The sequence below is a fragment of the Pristiophorus japonicus genome, chromosome 7 (genome assembly GCF_044704955.1).
Source record: "Pristiophorus japonicus isolate sPriJap1 chromosome 7, sPriJap1.hap1, whole genome shotgun sequence".
NCBI classification, from domain to species: domain Eukaryota; kingdom Metazoa; phylum Chordata; class Chondrichthyes; family Pristiophoridae; genus Pristiophorus; species Pristiophorus japonicus.
In genome coordinates, this window is record NC_091983.1 from 47,542,444 (window position 1) to 47,556,945 (window position 14,502).

General features: G+C 44.5%; 1 long non-coding RNA gene across 1 annotated transcript in view; it reads left to right on the forward strand.

Annotated features, from left to right (window-relative positions):
• Positions 1-1,789: 1,789 nt before the first annotated feature.
• LOC139266762 (uncharacterized) overlaps positions 1,790-14,502 on the forward strand; it is a 760,042-nt gene continuing 747,329 nt past the window's right edge. Inside the window, exon 1 of the long non-coding RNA XR_011593763.1 lies at positions 1,790-1,809. This is a non-coding gene — a long non-coding RNA (uncharacterized lncRNA). The remainder of the gene's footprint in view (positions 1,810-14,502) is intronic.

Below are 14,502 nucleotides of genomic sequence, written 5' to 3' on the forward strand. Positions count from 1 at the left end.
CGGATGCACCAGTATCGATTTCCATGGGTATCTTGGTTCCTGCAACATCTACTTGGATGACGATACTTCATGAATCACTGTTCGATACCTTCGTGCTCCTGATGACGTGTATCTCCAGAACCTCCTCGTACTGTTGCTTCTCTTCAATGCTATGTAATCTCTGGTGATTTCTAGTTATAGCATTGAACATCGGTTTATTCTTGAGTCGGCATGCCTTCGCAAGATGCCCAGTCTTCTTGCAGTAGAAATTCTCTGCCTTCATACATGGACAACTTTGAGCAATGTATTGTCCCAGACACTGGTAGCATGATTTCAATGCACTGTTACCTTGACCAGTTGCTGAGGCCTTGAGGCCCAACTGCCTTTTACTTTTAACCTGTAGGCAATTCAACTCTGTCGTCTGATGATTGGAAATGGCATGAAATTCTCAGGAGTATTGCTCAACCATATCCATCGACATAGCTGTCTGACAAGCTGAATGAAAAGTCAAGTTAGGGGCTGTCAAACTTTCTTTTGATTGCTTCATTTTTCATCCCACAACAAAGCGGTCATGTAATGCTCAGTCCTGAAAGTTTCCAAAATGACAGTGAATGGATAGCTTTTTAAAAGCTACAATATACTCACTGGTACTCTCATCATTTAACTGATCTTGTATTCCAAAACAATAACTTTCAGCAATTTCCAGGGGCTCAGGACTGTAGTGCTGTTAGAATCTCCATCCGTGGCTTGTCCTTCGGTTGGATGAGAACAAGCCAATTTTTCAGGGTTTCATACACCACGGGGTCTGCTTCAGTCAAGAAAAATAACCCGTTTTCTTTCTAAAACCAGCCGGTTATGGTTTTCATTATCGGGGACTTCGATGATACTATTTGCAGTGAAAAACATTTCTAGCCACTCCACATATGCTCCGAAAGTCTCTCATCCATGGTGGAACTCACCCAAGCGCCCTATTATTCCCATAGATGCAGCCATCAGGACTGTGACAATTCAATTAATTGTGCTTGTAATTTACCTTGGATTATTAGCTGTGCCACAAAACAAAGAAGCTCTCAAAGTCTCTCTTTTGTTTGGTAAGAACATGCACCAACAAAAATTGCAGCTAGGGAATCCGATTATCCCATCTTCGTCTTCAAATGTGATTACATTCTTTATAACATCGCTTATAATACGCACACTCAAGATGGCTTCAATCTGGAACTTACTTACTTGTATAAACTGCAGTGGTTGCATTATCACACTAGTCCACTAGGTGGAGGTTTATATTACACGACACTGAGACAGGAATACTTACCCACATGTAAGGGTGTAAAAAGCTGGGATATGTCGTTATTGTCATTGTTGCAGTAGTAGTAGTAAGAGTACTACTCTTCTTCTTATAGTAGTAATAGTAGAAGTAATAGTACTCTACTAGTAGAAGATAGGTATGAACATACTCTACTAGTAGAAGATAGGTATGAACATCACAATTGATTCAGACATTCTGTTCCAGTCCTGCCTGCTTGTAGTATATTTCAGTCTTCATGTTGCTCTGGGCCTGAAATTGGTAAACTTATTGCTGACTTCCACTGACATTCCTCTGCAATATCTGCCCAGTGCCATTTTCGATGTGGCCTGGAACGGCCGCGGGGTGGGGGGAGAGCGGCCGGGAAGTGCCCGCCGACGTCAGCGGATAGCTGAGTAGCGTAAGTGGACTCCCGCCCGCCGAGATGCGATATTCATGCGGGCAGGCGTCAGCGGCAGAACGGGGGTGGACTGTTGGCTGGAGGCTGGTCTGTCCCCAACGGTAAGTAGGAAGGTCGTGGAAAAAAGGTTAGTGAACATTTTTTAGTTGTTTTTTTCCACAGTGACTTACCTTGATGGGGTCCCCTGAAGGTCTTCCTATAGTTTTTTAAATTTTTTGCTAATGATTTTTATTTTTAGGTCTTCGGCCCTCCGTGGGCCCGACTCCATCCTTGGTGGCACTTGGGCTGCAAGCACCTCTGCCGCCGACAATGAGAGCTCCTACCTGCTGCTACCCAGATTGGTGGCGTAAGTCCCTCATTTGCTGCCTGCCGACCTTCGAGGGACTTTGGTGATGAAAATCCCGCTCAAAGAACTGTCAGTCCTTTGGGCAGGCAGGGGTCTTCATCAATTTCGAGCCCTCTATTTCCATAACATGAGATGTAGTATTCTCTTGGTATTGCAGTATGGTTTTTAATCGTGTTTCACTCATTGCCTTGTTGTACTGTGTCTCCCTCAGCCTTATGGAAAATCCCATCAGTGAATTTAATGCTTGCTAAAATAATAGCATCCTCCATCACTTCTGCCTCTTTTGCTGACCTGGTTGTTCGTTTCTAAACTCGCGCTTCGGCATTATGATACAGTTGTATCCTGGCCTTTGACATTCTCCCACTCTCTTTAATGAAGCATGCTGGCCACCTTCCATTGAGGAACATAATACACTGCACCATGACATTTTTATTCAGGAAGTGACCTCTAAAGCTGACCTACTGTCCTTAACAGGATCCTGATGAGCTAGAACATATGTTCAATGTCATTATATATCGCCCTTCATTACCCAAGAAAATTTGGTAGCAGGCAAATCCTTCTCACATTACATTGTTGATATATGAAATGAATTGCAAGTAATATTCTTATAATACAATATTTGCATTGTCATGCTCACAACAATAACTGGCATTTATATAACCCCTTTTAATGTAGAAAAATATCCCAAAAAAGTAACACTGAGCCAGAAGAGTGGCCACAAACTTGGTTGAGGAGGTGGGTTTTATGGAGGAGGGCGAGATGGAGTGGGTTAGGGAAGGAATTGCAGAATGTGGGGCCAGGGTCAGAGGAATAGAGAGCTCAAGCAGGGGTGGGGGGGGGTGGCGGCGGTTATAGGGATGGAGGAAGTTACAGAGATGGGGAGGGATGAGGCCATGAAGGAATATGTACATAAAGATGAGAATTTTAAATTGGAGGCACTGGGGGCCTGGAATCCAATGTAGGTCAGTGAAGACAGTGAAGAGAGGCGGGAGTCGAGAGAGGCAGCGGCCTATAAAAGGCTCCAGTCCGGGGAGCGTCGAGAGAGGCGGCGGCCTATAAAAGGCTCAGCAGTCCGGGGAGCGTCGAGAGAGGCGGGAGTCGAGAGAGGCAGCGGCCTATAAAAGGCTCAGCAGTCCGGGGAGCGTCGAGAGAGGCGGGAGTCGAGAGAGGCAGCGGCCTATAAAAGGCTCAGCAGTCCGGGGAGCGTCGAGAGAGGCGGGAGTCGAGAGAGGCAGCGGCCTATAAAAGGCTCAGCAGTCCGGGGAGCGTCGAGAGAGGCGGGAGTCCAGAAAGGCAGCGGCCTATAAAAGGCTCAGCAGTCCGGGGAGCGTCGAGAGAGGCGGGAGTCCAGAAAAGCAGCGGCCTATAAAAGGCTCAGCAGTCCGGGGAGCGTCGAGAGAGGCGGGAGTCGAGAGAGACAGCGGCCTATAAAAGGCTCAGCAGTCCGGGGAGCGTCGAGAGAGGCGGGAGTCGAGAGAGGCAGCGGCCTATAAAAGGCTCAGCAGTCCGGGGAGCGTCGAGAGAGGCGGGAGTCGAGAGAGGCGTGACTTGTGCAGCTCCAGCTGAGAGAAGTCAAAAAAGAAGTAGAAAGAAATCAAAAGGTGACGTCACAGCCAACATGGTAAGTGATTGGCTGCTGATTGGTGAGTAGTTTTTCTTTTTCTTAGTCAGTAACTTTTAACATTGTTGTCGGCAATTTAAGTGTATCTAAGGGTTAAGTCATGGCAGGACAGCTCGGTCATGTGATATGCTCTTCCTGTACCATGTGGGAACACGGGGACAACACCAGTGTCCCTGACGACTACATGTGCGGGAAGTGTGTCCACCTCCGGCTCCTGACGGTCCGCGTTGCGGAGTTGGAGCTGAGGGTGGATTCACTCTGGAGCATCCACGATGCTGAGAATGACGTGAGTATCACGTGTAGCGAGTTGGTCTTACCGCAGGAGAAGGGTCCACAGCCAGTGAGGGAATGGAAGACCAGCAGGAAGAGTAGTGCAAGGAAGGTAGTGCAGGGGTCCCCTGTGGTCATCCCACTGCAAAACAGATACACTGCTTTGAGTGCTGTTGAGGGGGATGACTCATCAGGAGAGGGCAGCAGCAGCCAAGTTCATGGCACCGTGGCTGGCTTTGTTGCACAGGAGGGCAGGAAAAAGAGTGGGCGAGCGATAGTGATAGGGGATTCAATTGTAAGGGGAATAGATAGGCGTTTCTGCGGCCGCAACCGAGACTCCAGGATGGTATGTTGCCTCCCTGGTGCAAGGGTCAAGGATGTCTCGGAGCGGGTGCAGGACATTCTAAAAAGGGAGGGAGAACAGCCAGTTGTCGTGGTGCACGTTGGTACCAATGACATAGGTAAAAAAAGGGATGAGGTCCTACGAAATGAATTTAAGGAGCTAGGAGCTAAATTAAAAAGTAGGGCCTCAAAAGTAGTAATCTCGGGATTGCTACCAGTGCCACGTGCTAGTCAGAGTAGGAATCGCAGGATAGCTCAGATGAATACGTGGCTTGAACAATGGTGCAGCAGGGAGGGATTCAAATTCCTGGGGCATTGGAACCGGTTCTGGGGGAGGTGGGACCAGTACAATCCGGACGGTCTGCACCTGGGCAGAATCGGAACCAATGTCCTCGGGGGAGTGTTTGCTAGTGCTGTTGGGGAGGAGTTAAACTAATATGGCAGGGGGATGGGAACCAATGCAGGGAGATAGAGGGAAACAAAAAGGAGGCAAAAACAAAAGACAGAAAGGAGATGAGGAAAAGTGGAGGGCAGAGAAACCCAAGGCAAAGAACAAAAAGGGCCATTGTACAGCAAAATTCTAAAAGGACAGAGGGTGTTAAAAAAAACAAGCCTAAAGGCTTTGTGTCTTAATGCAAGGAGTATTCGCAATAAGGTGGATGAATTAACTGTGCAAATAGATGTTAACAAATATGATGTGATTGGGATTACGGAGACGTGGCTCCAGGATGATCAGGGCTGGGAACTCAACATCCAGGGGTATTCAACATTCAGGAAGGATAGAATAAAAGGAAAAGGAGGTGGGGTAGCATTGCTGGTTAAGGAGGAGATTAAGGCAATAGTTAGGAAGGACATTAGCTTGGATGATGTGGAATCTATATGGGTAGAGCTGCAGAACACCAAAGGGCAAAAAACGTTAGTGGGAGTTGTGTACAGACCTCCAAACAGTAGTAGTGATGTTGGGGAGGGCATCAAACATGAAATTAGGGGTGCGTGCAATAAAGGTGCAGCAGTTATAATGGGTGACTTTAATATGCACATAGATTGGGCTAACCAAACTGGAAGCAATACGGTGGAGGAGGATTTCCTGGAGTGCATAAGGGATGGTTTTTTAGACCAATATGTCGAGGAACCAACGAGGGGGGAGGCCATCTTTGACTGGGTGTTATGTAATGAGAGAGGATTAATTAGCAATCTCGTTGTGCGAGGCCCCTTGGGGAAGAGTGACCATAATATGGTGGAATTCTGCATTGGGATGGAGAATGAAACAGTTAATTCAGAGACCATGGTCCAGAACTTAAAGAAGGCTAACTTTGAAGGTATGAGGCGTGAATTGGCTGGGATGGATTGGCGAATGATACTTAAGGGGTTGACTGTGGATGGGCAATGGCAGACATTTAGAGACCGCATGGATGAACTACAACAATTGTACATTCCTGTCTGGCATAGAAATAAAAAAGGGAAGGTGGCTCAACCGTGGCTATCAAGGGAAATCAGGGATAGTATTAAAGCCAAGGAAGTGGCATACAAATTGGCCAGAAATAGCAGCGAACCTGGGGACTGGGAGAAATTTAGAACTCAGCAGAGGAGGACAAAGGGTTTGATTAGGGCAGGGAAAATGGAGTATGAGAAGAAGCTTGCAGGGAACATTAAGACGGATTGCAAAAGTTTCTATAGATATGTAAAGAGAAAAAGGTTAGTAAAGACAAACGTAGGTCCCCTGCAGTCAGAATCAGGGGAAGTCATAACGGGAAACAAAGAAATGGCGGACCAATTGAACAAGTACTTTGGTTCAGTATTCACTAAGGAGGACACGAACAACCTTCCGGTTATAAAAGGGGTCGGGGGGTCTAGTAAGGAGGAGGAACTGAGGGAAATCCTTATTAGCCGGGAAATTGTGTTGGGGAAATTGATGGGATTGAAGGCCGATAAATCCCCAGGGCCTGATGGACTGCATCCCAGAGTACTTAAGGAGGGGCCTTGGAAATAGTGGATGCGTTGACAGTCATTTTCCAAGATTCCATTGACTCTGGATCAGTTCCTATGGAGTGGAGGGTAGCCAATGTAACCCCACTTTTTAAAAAAGGAGGGAGAGAGAAAACAGGGAATTATAGACCGGTCAGCCTGACATCGGTAGTGGGTAAAATGATGGAATCAATTATTAAGGATGTCATAGCAGTGCATTTGGAAAGAGGTGACATGATAGGTCCAAGTCAGCATGGATTTGTGAAAGGGAAATCATGCTTGACAAATCTTCTGGAATTTTTTGAGGATGTTTCCAGTAGAGTGGACAAGGGAGAACCAGTTGATGTGGTATATTTGGACTTTCAGAAGGCGTTCGACAAGGTCCCACACAAGAGATTGATGTGCAAAGTTAGAGCACATGGGATTGGGGGTAGTGTACTGACATGGATTGAGAACTGGTTGTCAGACAGGAAGCAAAGAGTAGGAGTAAATGGGTACTTTTCAGAATGGCAGGCAGTGACTAGTGGGGTACCGCAAGGTTCTGTGCTGGGGCCCCAGCTGTTTACACTGTACATTAATGATTTAGATGAGGGGATTAAATGTAGTATCTCCAAATTTGCGGATGACACTAAGTTGGGTGGCAGTGTGAGCTGCGAGGAGGATGCTGTGAGGCTGCAGAGCGACTTGGATAGGTTAGGTGAGTGGGCAAATGCATGGCAGATGAAGTATAATGTGGATAAATGTGAGGTTATCCACTTTGGTGGTAAAAACAGAGAGACAGACTATTATCTGAATGGTGACAGATTAGGAAAAGGGGAGGTGCAAAGAGACCTGGGTGTCATGGTACATCAGTCATTGAAGGTTGGCATGCAGGTGCAGCAGGTGGTTAAGAAAGCAAATGGCATGTTGGCCTTCATAGCAAGGGGATTTGAGTACAGGGGCAGGGAGGTGTTGCTACAGTTGTACAGGGCCTTGGTGAGGCCACACCTGGAGTATTGTGTACAGTTTTGGTCTCCTAACCTGAGGAAGGACATTCTTGCTATTGAGGGAGTGCAGCGAAGGTTCACCAGACTGATTCCCGGGATGGTGGGACTGACCTATCAAGAAAGACTGGATCAACTGGGCTTGTATTCACTGGAGTTCAGAAGAATGAGAGGGGACCTCATAGAAACATTTAAAATTCTGACGGGGTTAGACAGGTTAGATGCAGGAAGAATGTTCCCAATGTTGGGGAAGTCCAGAACCAGAGGTCACAGTCTAAGGATAAGGGGTAAGCCATTTAGGACCGAGATGCGGAGGAACTTCTTCACCCAGAGAGTGGTGAACCTGTGGAATTCTCTACCACAGAAAGTTGTTGAGGCCAATTCACTAAATATATTCAAAAAGGAGTTAGATGAGGTCCTTACTACTAGGGGGATCAAGGGGTATGGCGAGAAAGCAGGAATGGGGTACTGAAGTTGAATGTTCAGCCATGAACTCATTGAATGGCGGTGCAGGCTAGAAGGGCCGAATGGCCTACTCCTGCATCTATTTTCTATTTTTCTATGTTTGGAGAGCAGGACTTAGTGTAGGATAGGATACTGGCAGCAGAGTTGTGGATGGGTTGATGGGTTTAATGAGGGTGGAGAACCAATAAAATAATGGAAATAAAAGTGATATTTAGCTTTTGTAACATCAATGAATTTATGAGTGTCTTCCAGTACTATATTATAAATATCATTTTGAGGACAACGTGCTGTTATAAACATCTGAGGACTCGGATCCGGTATCAATAGCTCTTTATTTATGATTTAGGATCTCATTATAAACACAACATTAAGAACATTAAGAAGCATATGGTGTGGTGTTGCGTGAAAGATCTCATAAAATTCTCATCCAATTTGTCCTGTTATTTTTGTATGGCTACCATTCTATTACTGTGGTTCCGATGTTAAATATTAGATGGCAATCATTTAATATTTACTCATGCGCTATGCATTTATACAAACTAGAAAGATTGGACTTTGAAGAATGTGTATTAGACTTCTTTATTTCTGTAAAAGAAAGAAAAGAAAAACTTGGATTTATATAGTGCCTTTCACGACCACCGGATGTCCCAAAGAACTTTACAGCCAATGAAGTACTTTTGGAGTGTAGTCACTGTTGTAATGTAATGTAGGAAACAAGACAGCCAATTTGCACACAGCAAGCTCCCACAAACAGCAATGTGACAATGACCAGATAATCTATTTTCTGTTATGTTGATTGAGAGATAAATATTGGCTAAGACACTGGGGATAACTCCCCTGCTCTTCTTCTCAATAGTGCCATAGGATCTTTTACGTCCACCTGGAAAAGCATACAGGGCCTTGATTTATCGTCTCATCTGAAAAATGGCACCTCCGACAGTGCAGCTCTCCCTCAGCACTGCACTGGAGTGTCAGCCTAGATTGATGTTGCTCAAGTCCCTGGAGTGGCACTTGAACCCAGAACCTTCTGACTCAGAGAGAGAGTGCTACCCATTGAGCCACAGCTGTAATACAATTACTAACCAATGGTAGCACAGGGTGATCCTATTTAAGGTGATGTCTACAGAAACAAAAATCAGTATTTCTGTATGAATATATGTTTTCTTAAATTTTACTATTAATGCAGAAATAGCAGTTGAGTTAATCAGCCTTTTTTAATTCGCTCCAGGAATGTGTCTGTTCCAGAATTATTTTATCTGCTATTTCTGTTGTGACATCAATCTTGTTCCCTGTATTCAACTCTTATAAATAATATGATGTTCCTGTTGAAGTAGGGCGACCAAATTGTAACAGAAGTTTCTGGATGTAGTTTCAAATTTAAAATTAATCTCTTTCACTTCAGACGTTTTACCCTTTGCTATGTAGCTGCTGTTCTTTTTCTGTATACTTTTTATAACGATAGGATATTTGTTATCGTAACTCTGCTTGGCTGCGAGCCCAGTCACAGTTCATTGCATATCATTAATTCTTTGTTGTAAGGTGTAGAGTGCTGTTTATTTTTGGATATTGACTTTGTGCCAATTTTATTTCTTTCCCTCTTGGCTGCCAGTCTACACAGCTGCCAGGTCAATGCACTCTGTTCATGGTATGGTGATTTGTGCATTATGTTCCCTTATCTGTTCATCCTTTTGCCCATTAATGGTATCCTGCCTGCTCGTCTATCAATCCATATTCTTAGCAATCTATATACTCCATTCCCTTATGTCTATCCCATCCTTATTTCTTCTTGTGCATCCTATCCAGGTTGACCTCTGAATCCATTATCCAGGGAGTGGCCACCTTCACTTGGGCTTCCACTGCATTTCTGTAAACAGTTCTCTCAATTTCTTTGTATAGTCCTCTCCATTCCTGTAAACAGTCCTCCCCATTTCTGTAAAGTCACTGCATTGCTTTATACATTTCTGCCAGTGCTCATTTTCAAATCCTTCTATTCATCCATGATTAAACCTCACTGTCAGCCTGTGCATCCCATGTTAAAAAAAGAACATGGTGAAAGGTCAAGAAATGTTAAGAGACTTGTGGAGAAAAGATGAATGTGGAGAGAAGGAAGCAAATGCAGGTATGAAGGTATGAGAGAGGAAGTGGAGAGAGAGAGGGTAGAGAGATTTTTTTTAATTGAAAAAACAAAGTGAAAGGTCTACATTGCAGGGTACCACCAAGGCTAAGCAGAATGAAAAGAGAAGATGAGGCAAATTATTTAATAAAGAAAGAAAGACTTGGATTTATATAGCGCCTTTCACGACTACTGGACGTTTCAAAGCGCTTTACAGCCAATGAAATAGTTTTGAAGTGTAGTCATTGTAGAGTTGTAATAAGAACTCATGCGAAGAGTGGAAGCAAGTTTCCTCGATTCCGAGGGACTGCCTATGATGATGAGGTAATGTAGGAAACGTTGCGCATGGCTAGCTCCCACAAACAGCAAAGTGATAACCAGATAATCTGTTTTTGTTATGTTGATTGAGGGATAGATATTGGCCAGGACAGCGGGGATAACTCCCCTACTTTTCTTCGAAATAGTGCCATGGGATCTTTTACATCCACTTGAGAGAGCAGATGGGGCCTCAGTTTAACATCTGATCTGAAAGACAGCACTTCTGACAGTGCAGCAATCCTTCACGATTGCAATGGAGTGTCAGTCTAGATTTTTGTGCTTAAGTTCCTGGAGTGGGACTTGAACACACAACCTTCTGGGTACTTTTCAGAATGGCAGGCAGTGACTAGTGGGGTGCCGCAAGGTTCTGTGCTGGGGCCCCAGCTGTTTACATTGTACATTAATGATTTAGACGAGGGAATTAAATGCAGTATCTCCAAATTTGCGGATGACACTAAGTTGGGTGGCAGTGTGAGCTGCGAGGAGGATGCTATTAGGCTGCAGAATGACTTGGATAGGTTAGGTGAGTGGGCAAATGCATGGCAGATGAAGTATAATGTGGATAAATGTGAGGTTATCCACTTTGGTGGTAAAAACAGAGAGACAGACTATTATCTGAATGGTGACAGATTAGGAAAAGGGAAGGTGCAACGAGACCTGGGTGTCATGGTACATCAGTCATTGAAGGTTAGCATGCAGGTACAGCAGGCGGTTAAGAAAGCAAATGGCATGTTGGCCTTCATAGCGAGGGGATTTGAATACAGGGGCAGGGAGGTGTTGCTACAGTTGTACAGGGCCTTGGTGAGGCCACACCTGGAGTATTGTGTACAGTTTTGGTCTCCTAACTTGAGGAAGGACATTCTTGCTATTGAGGGAGTGCAGCGAAGATTCACCAGACTGATTCCCGGGATGGCGGGACTGACCTATCAAGTAAGACTGGATCAACTGGGCTTGTATTCACTGGAGTTCAGAAGAATGAGAGGGGACCTCATAGAAACGTTTAAAATTCTGACGGGTTTAGACAGGTTAGATGCAGGAAGAATGTCCCCAATGTTGGGGAAGTCCAGAACCAGGGGTCACAGTCTGAGGATAAGGGGTAAGCCATTTAGGACCGAGATGAGGAGAAACTTCTTCACCCAGAGAGTGGTGAACCTGTGGAATTCTCTACCACAGAAAGTAGTTGAGGCCAATTCACGAAATATATTCAAAAGGGAGTTAGATGAAGTCCTTACGACTCGGGGGATCAAGGGTTATGGCGAGAAAGCAGGAAGGGGATACTGAAGTTTCATGTTCAGCCATGAACTCATTGAATGGCGGTGCAGGCTAGAAGGGCTGAATGGCCTGCTCCTGCACCTATTTTCTATGTTTCTATGTTTCTGACTCAGAGGCGAAAGTGCAACGCACTGAACCACAGCTGACACTCAAATAGTGGCTAAGTGACACTAAGCTTGCCTTTTAAAAACATGATAAATATGGGAATAAGGGGAAAGTAATGTTCCACAGTTCTGGGGAAAAAATGAGTTAGAATGGAAGAGTGCAAAGAATTCTGATTTGAAGACAGTGAGGGTGTAGGGAGAAAGCAGAGTATGTCAGATTGCATGTTTGGAGCTTGGAAAGAACAAAGGACCAAAGTTTGGAACAGCACTGAGAAAAGTAATGTTGATTTTGTTTTTAAAGTTGTAAGGAGGATAAAGAGAGAAGGGCAGTTGATGGCTTTGTTTGGTGTGAGATAGGTGTTAGCATAGCCTTCTAGAAACAGAAATTAATCTATTTTGGCACAAAACTGTACCAAGATCAGATTCTGATGCATCACACAGTAACGGCCTGCTCCTTCAGTCATTAAGAACTTCATTCTGTGGTTAACTTTTTTACTTCAGTTATGGCTTGGTCATGATTCTCTAACCAGTGAAATGCTGCACCAAGGTATCAATCGTTGTGTGGTTGGTATATATGGCAGAGCTGTTGGTGCTCAAATGAACAGACACCATTTGCTTTACTCATCTCCAGATTATCTTCAGTTTTCTTTACATCTGGTTTCAGCCCATGTGTGTAATTCCTTCTCTGTAGATTTTAGACTGCACCTACTGATGAGAACTTCACTGATTTGTTAAATACTTTTATCTTACCATTACTCCTCCTGGAGATAGCGATTATCTGATGTTTCCACAGAATCCATATATTCATTGAGAGTGTGTGGATTGCACATTGCTCCACAATCAAGCTTAACACTGACATCATCATTGACATTTACCTTCATTGTCGCAAGCAACATTTGGAATAGTTTCTCTTTCATTCTCTGCTCCAGTTGTATATGTGCACTCCTTCCTCATCTGTCTCTCAGATGCAGTTGTTTCTTTTTCTACGTCACACTTGAGAGCACAATGTATTTTTCAACCATACTTATTAGATGTCTGCCTGAATTCTAAACACTGATTATAAATCACGGTCCACCAGTTCACCTCTAATCAGCTGCCGCTTCTGTTGGCTGAGTTTCCTAACAGGTTGCTTATTCTTGGCTCCCTTTATGTCTAATTGTATGGATAATTTCATCATTACTGATCTGCTTCATGTGAGACGCTGCAACTTTAGCTTCTTTTTATCATTTTTACAGCTTTCTTAAGGTCTTCTATGTTTAGCTCTCCGAGCAGTCATTTTCCTTTTTTTTTCTCTCTTTGTTACAAACATTTTTTTGGAAGTCGAAATGCAATTGTGTCAGGAGTCATCAGTGGCTACTTCAGTTCAACAGAAATGTCTTCAAGAACTTCATGACTGTGACATGGTGATCAAGACAAAAAAAATCTGCACTTATATAGCACTTATCCTCAGGATATACCAGACTTTACAAACATTTGAAGAGTAGTTGCTGTTGTTACGAAGGAAAACACAACTGTCAAGTTGTGCAAAGCAAGTTCCCACAAACAGCAAATTAAATGAATGGCAGGAATATGCATTGTTGTTGGTGGTGTTTGAGGTAGGAATGTTAGGAAGGACAGCATGAGAATTTCCTGCTCTTACTTAAATAGTGCCATGGGATCTATGATGTCCACCCGAGCAGGAAGTTGGAGCTTCAATTTAGCATCTCACCTGAAAAATAGCTGCGCTAACAGTCCAACACTCTCTCTTCACTGCACTGATTTGTTCCCATTCTCTTGATTCCTTAAATTGTATACATGTGCCATATTGTGTGTTTTTTCCCTTACTGACACAGATTCTCAAACATTTCTAACTTTGTAATGTTCTTCAACAGCTTCATGACTAATCACAGTAAGGGGTGCTGTGACCTTAAATATGATCTTTTTTTCTGCAGTAGCTATAATTAGTTCATAATTCACCTACCATTGTTTAAACTTCTTCCAGCTGTCTGTTGAGTTTCTAGTTAGGAGTTGCAGTTATTTAGGTGGTGGCAATCTTTGTACAGCCATTTCAGTCGGCAGTATGGAGCAATTCTGATGCCGTCGGTGGTGGAGCGAGCAGCTAGCTGCAACAGGGTCAAAAGTAATCGAAGGGTGACGTCACAGCCAAGAGGGTAAGTGATTGGCTGGTTGAGTGTTGAGTAGTTTTCTTTTTCTTTATCTTTTTTCTTGTTCTGAGCAGGAAGAAATCTGGCATTGTTGCCAAATTAAGTAATTTAAAGGTTAAGTCATGGCAGGAGAGCCCAGACTCGTGTCATGCTCCTGCTGGGCTATGTGGGAACTCAGGGACGCTTCTAGTGTCCCTGACGACAACATGTGCAGGAAATGTATCCTGCTGCAGCTCCTGACAGACTGCATTGCAGCACTGGAGCTGCGCATGCATTCACTCTGGAGTATATGCTGAGGATGTCGTGAATAGCATGTTTAGTGAGTTGGTCAAAGCGCAGGTAAATGTTACACAGGCAGATAGGGAATGGGTGACCAGCAGGCAGAGCAGCGGAAGGAAGGAGTTCAGGGGTCTCCTGCGGGCAACTCCCTCCAAAACAGATAAACCACCTTGGGTATTGTTGGGGGAGATGACTCATCAGGGGAAGGCAGCAGCAGCCAAGTCGATGGCACCGGGGGTGGCTATGCTGCACAGGAGGGCAGGAAGAGAGTGGGAGAGCTATAGTGATAGGGGATTCTATTGTAAGGGGAATAGATGGGCGTTTCTGCGGCCGCAAATGAGACTCTAGGATGGTATGTTGCCTCCCTGGTGCAAGGGTCAAGGATGTCTTGGAGCGGCTGCAGCGCATTCAAGAATGGGAGGGTGAATAGCCAGTTGTCGTGGTGCATATAGGTACCAACGATATAGATAAAAAATGGGATGAGGTCCTATAAGCTGAGTTTAAGGAATTAAATTAAAAAGTAGGTCCTCGAAGTTAGTAATCGCAGGATTGCTACCAGTGCCATGTGTTAGTCAGAGTAGGCATGGCAGGATAGCTC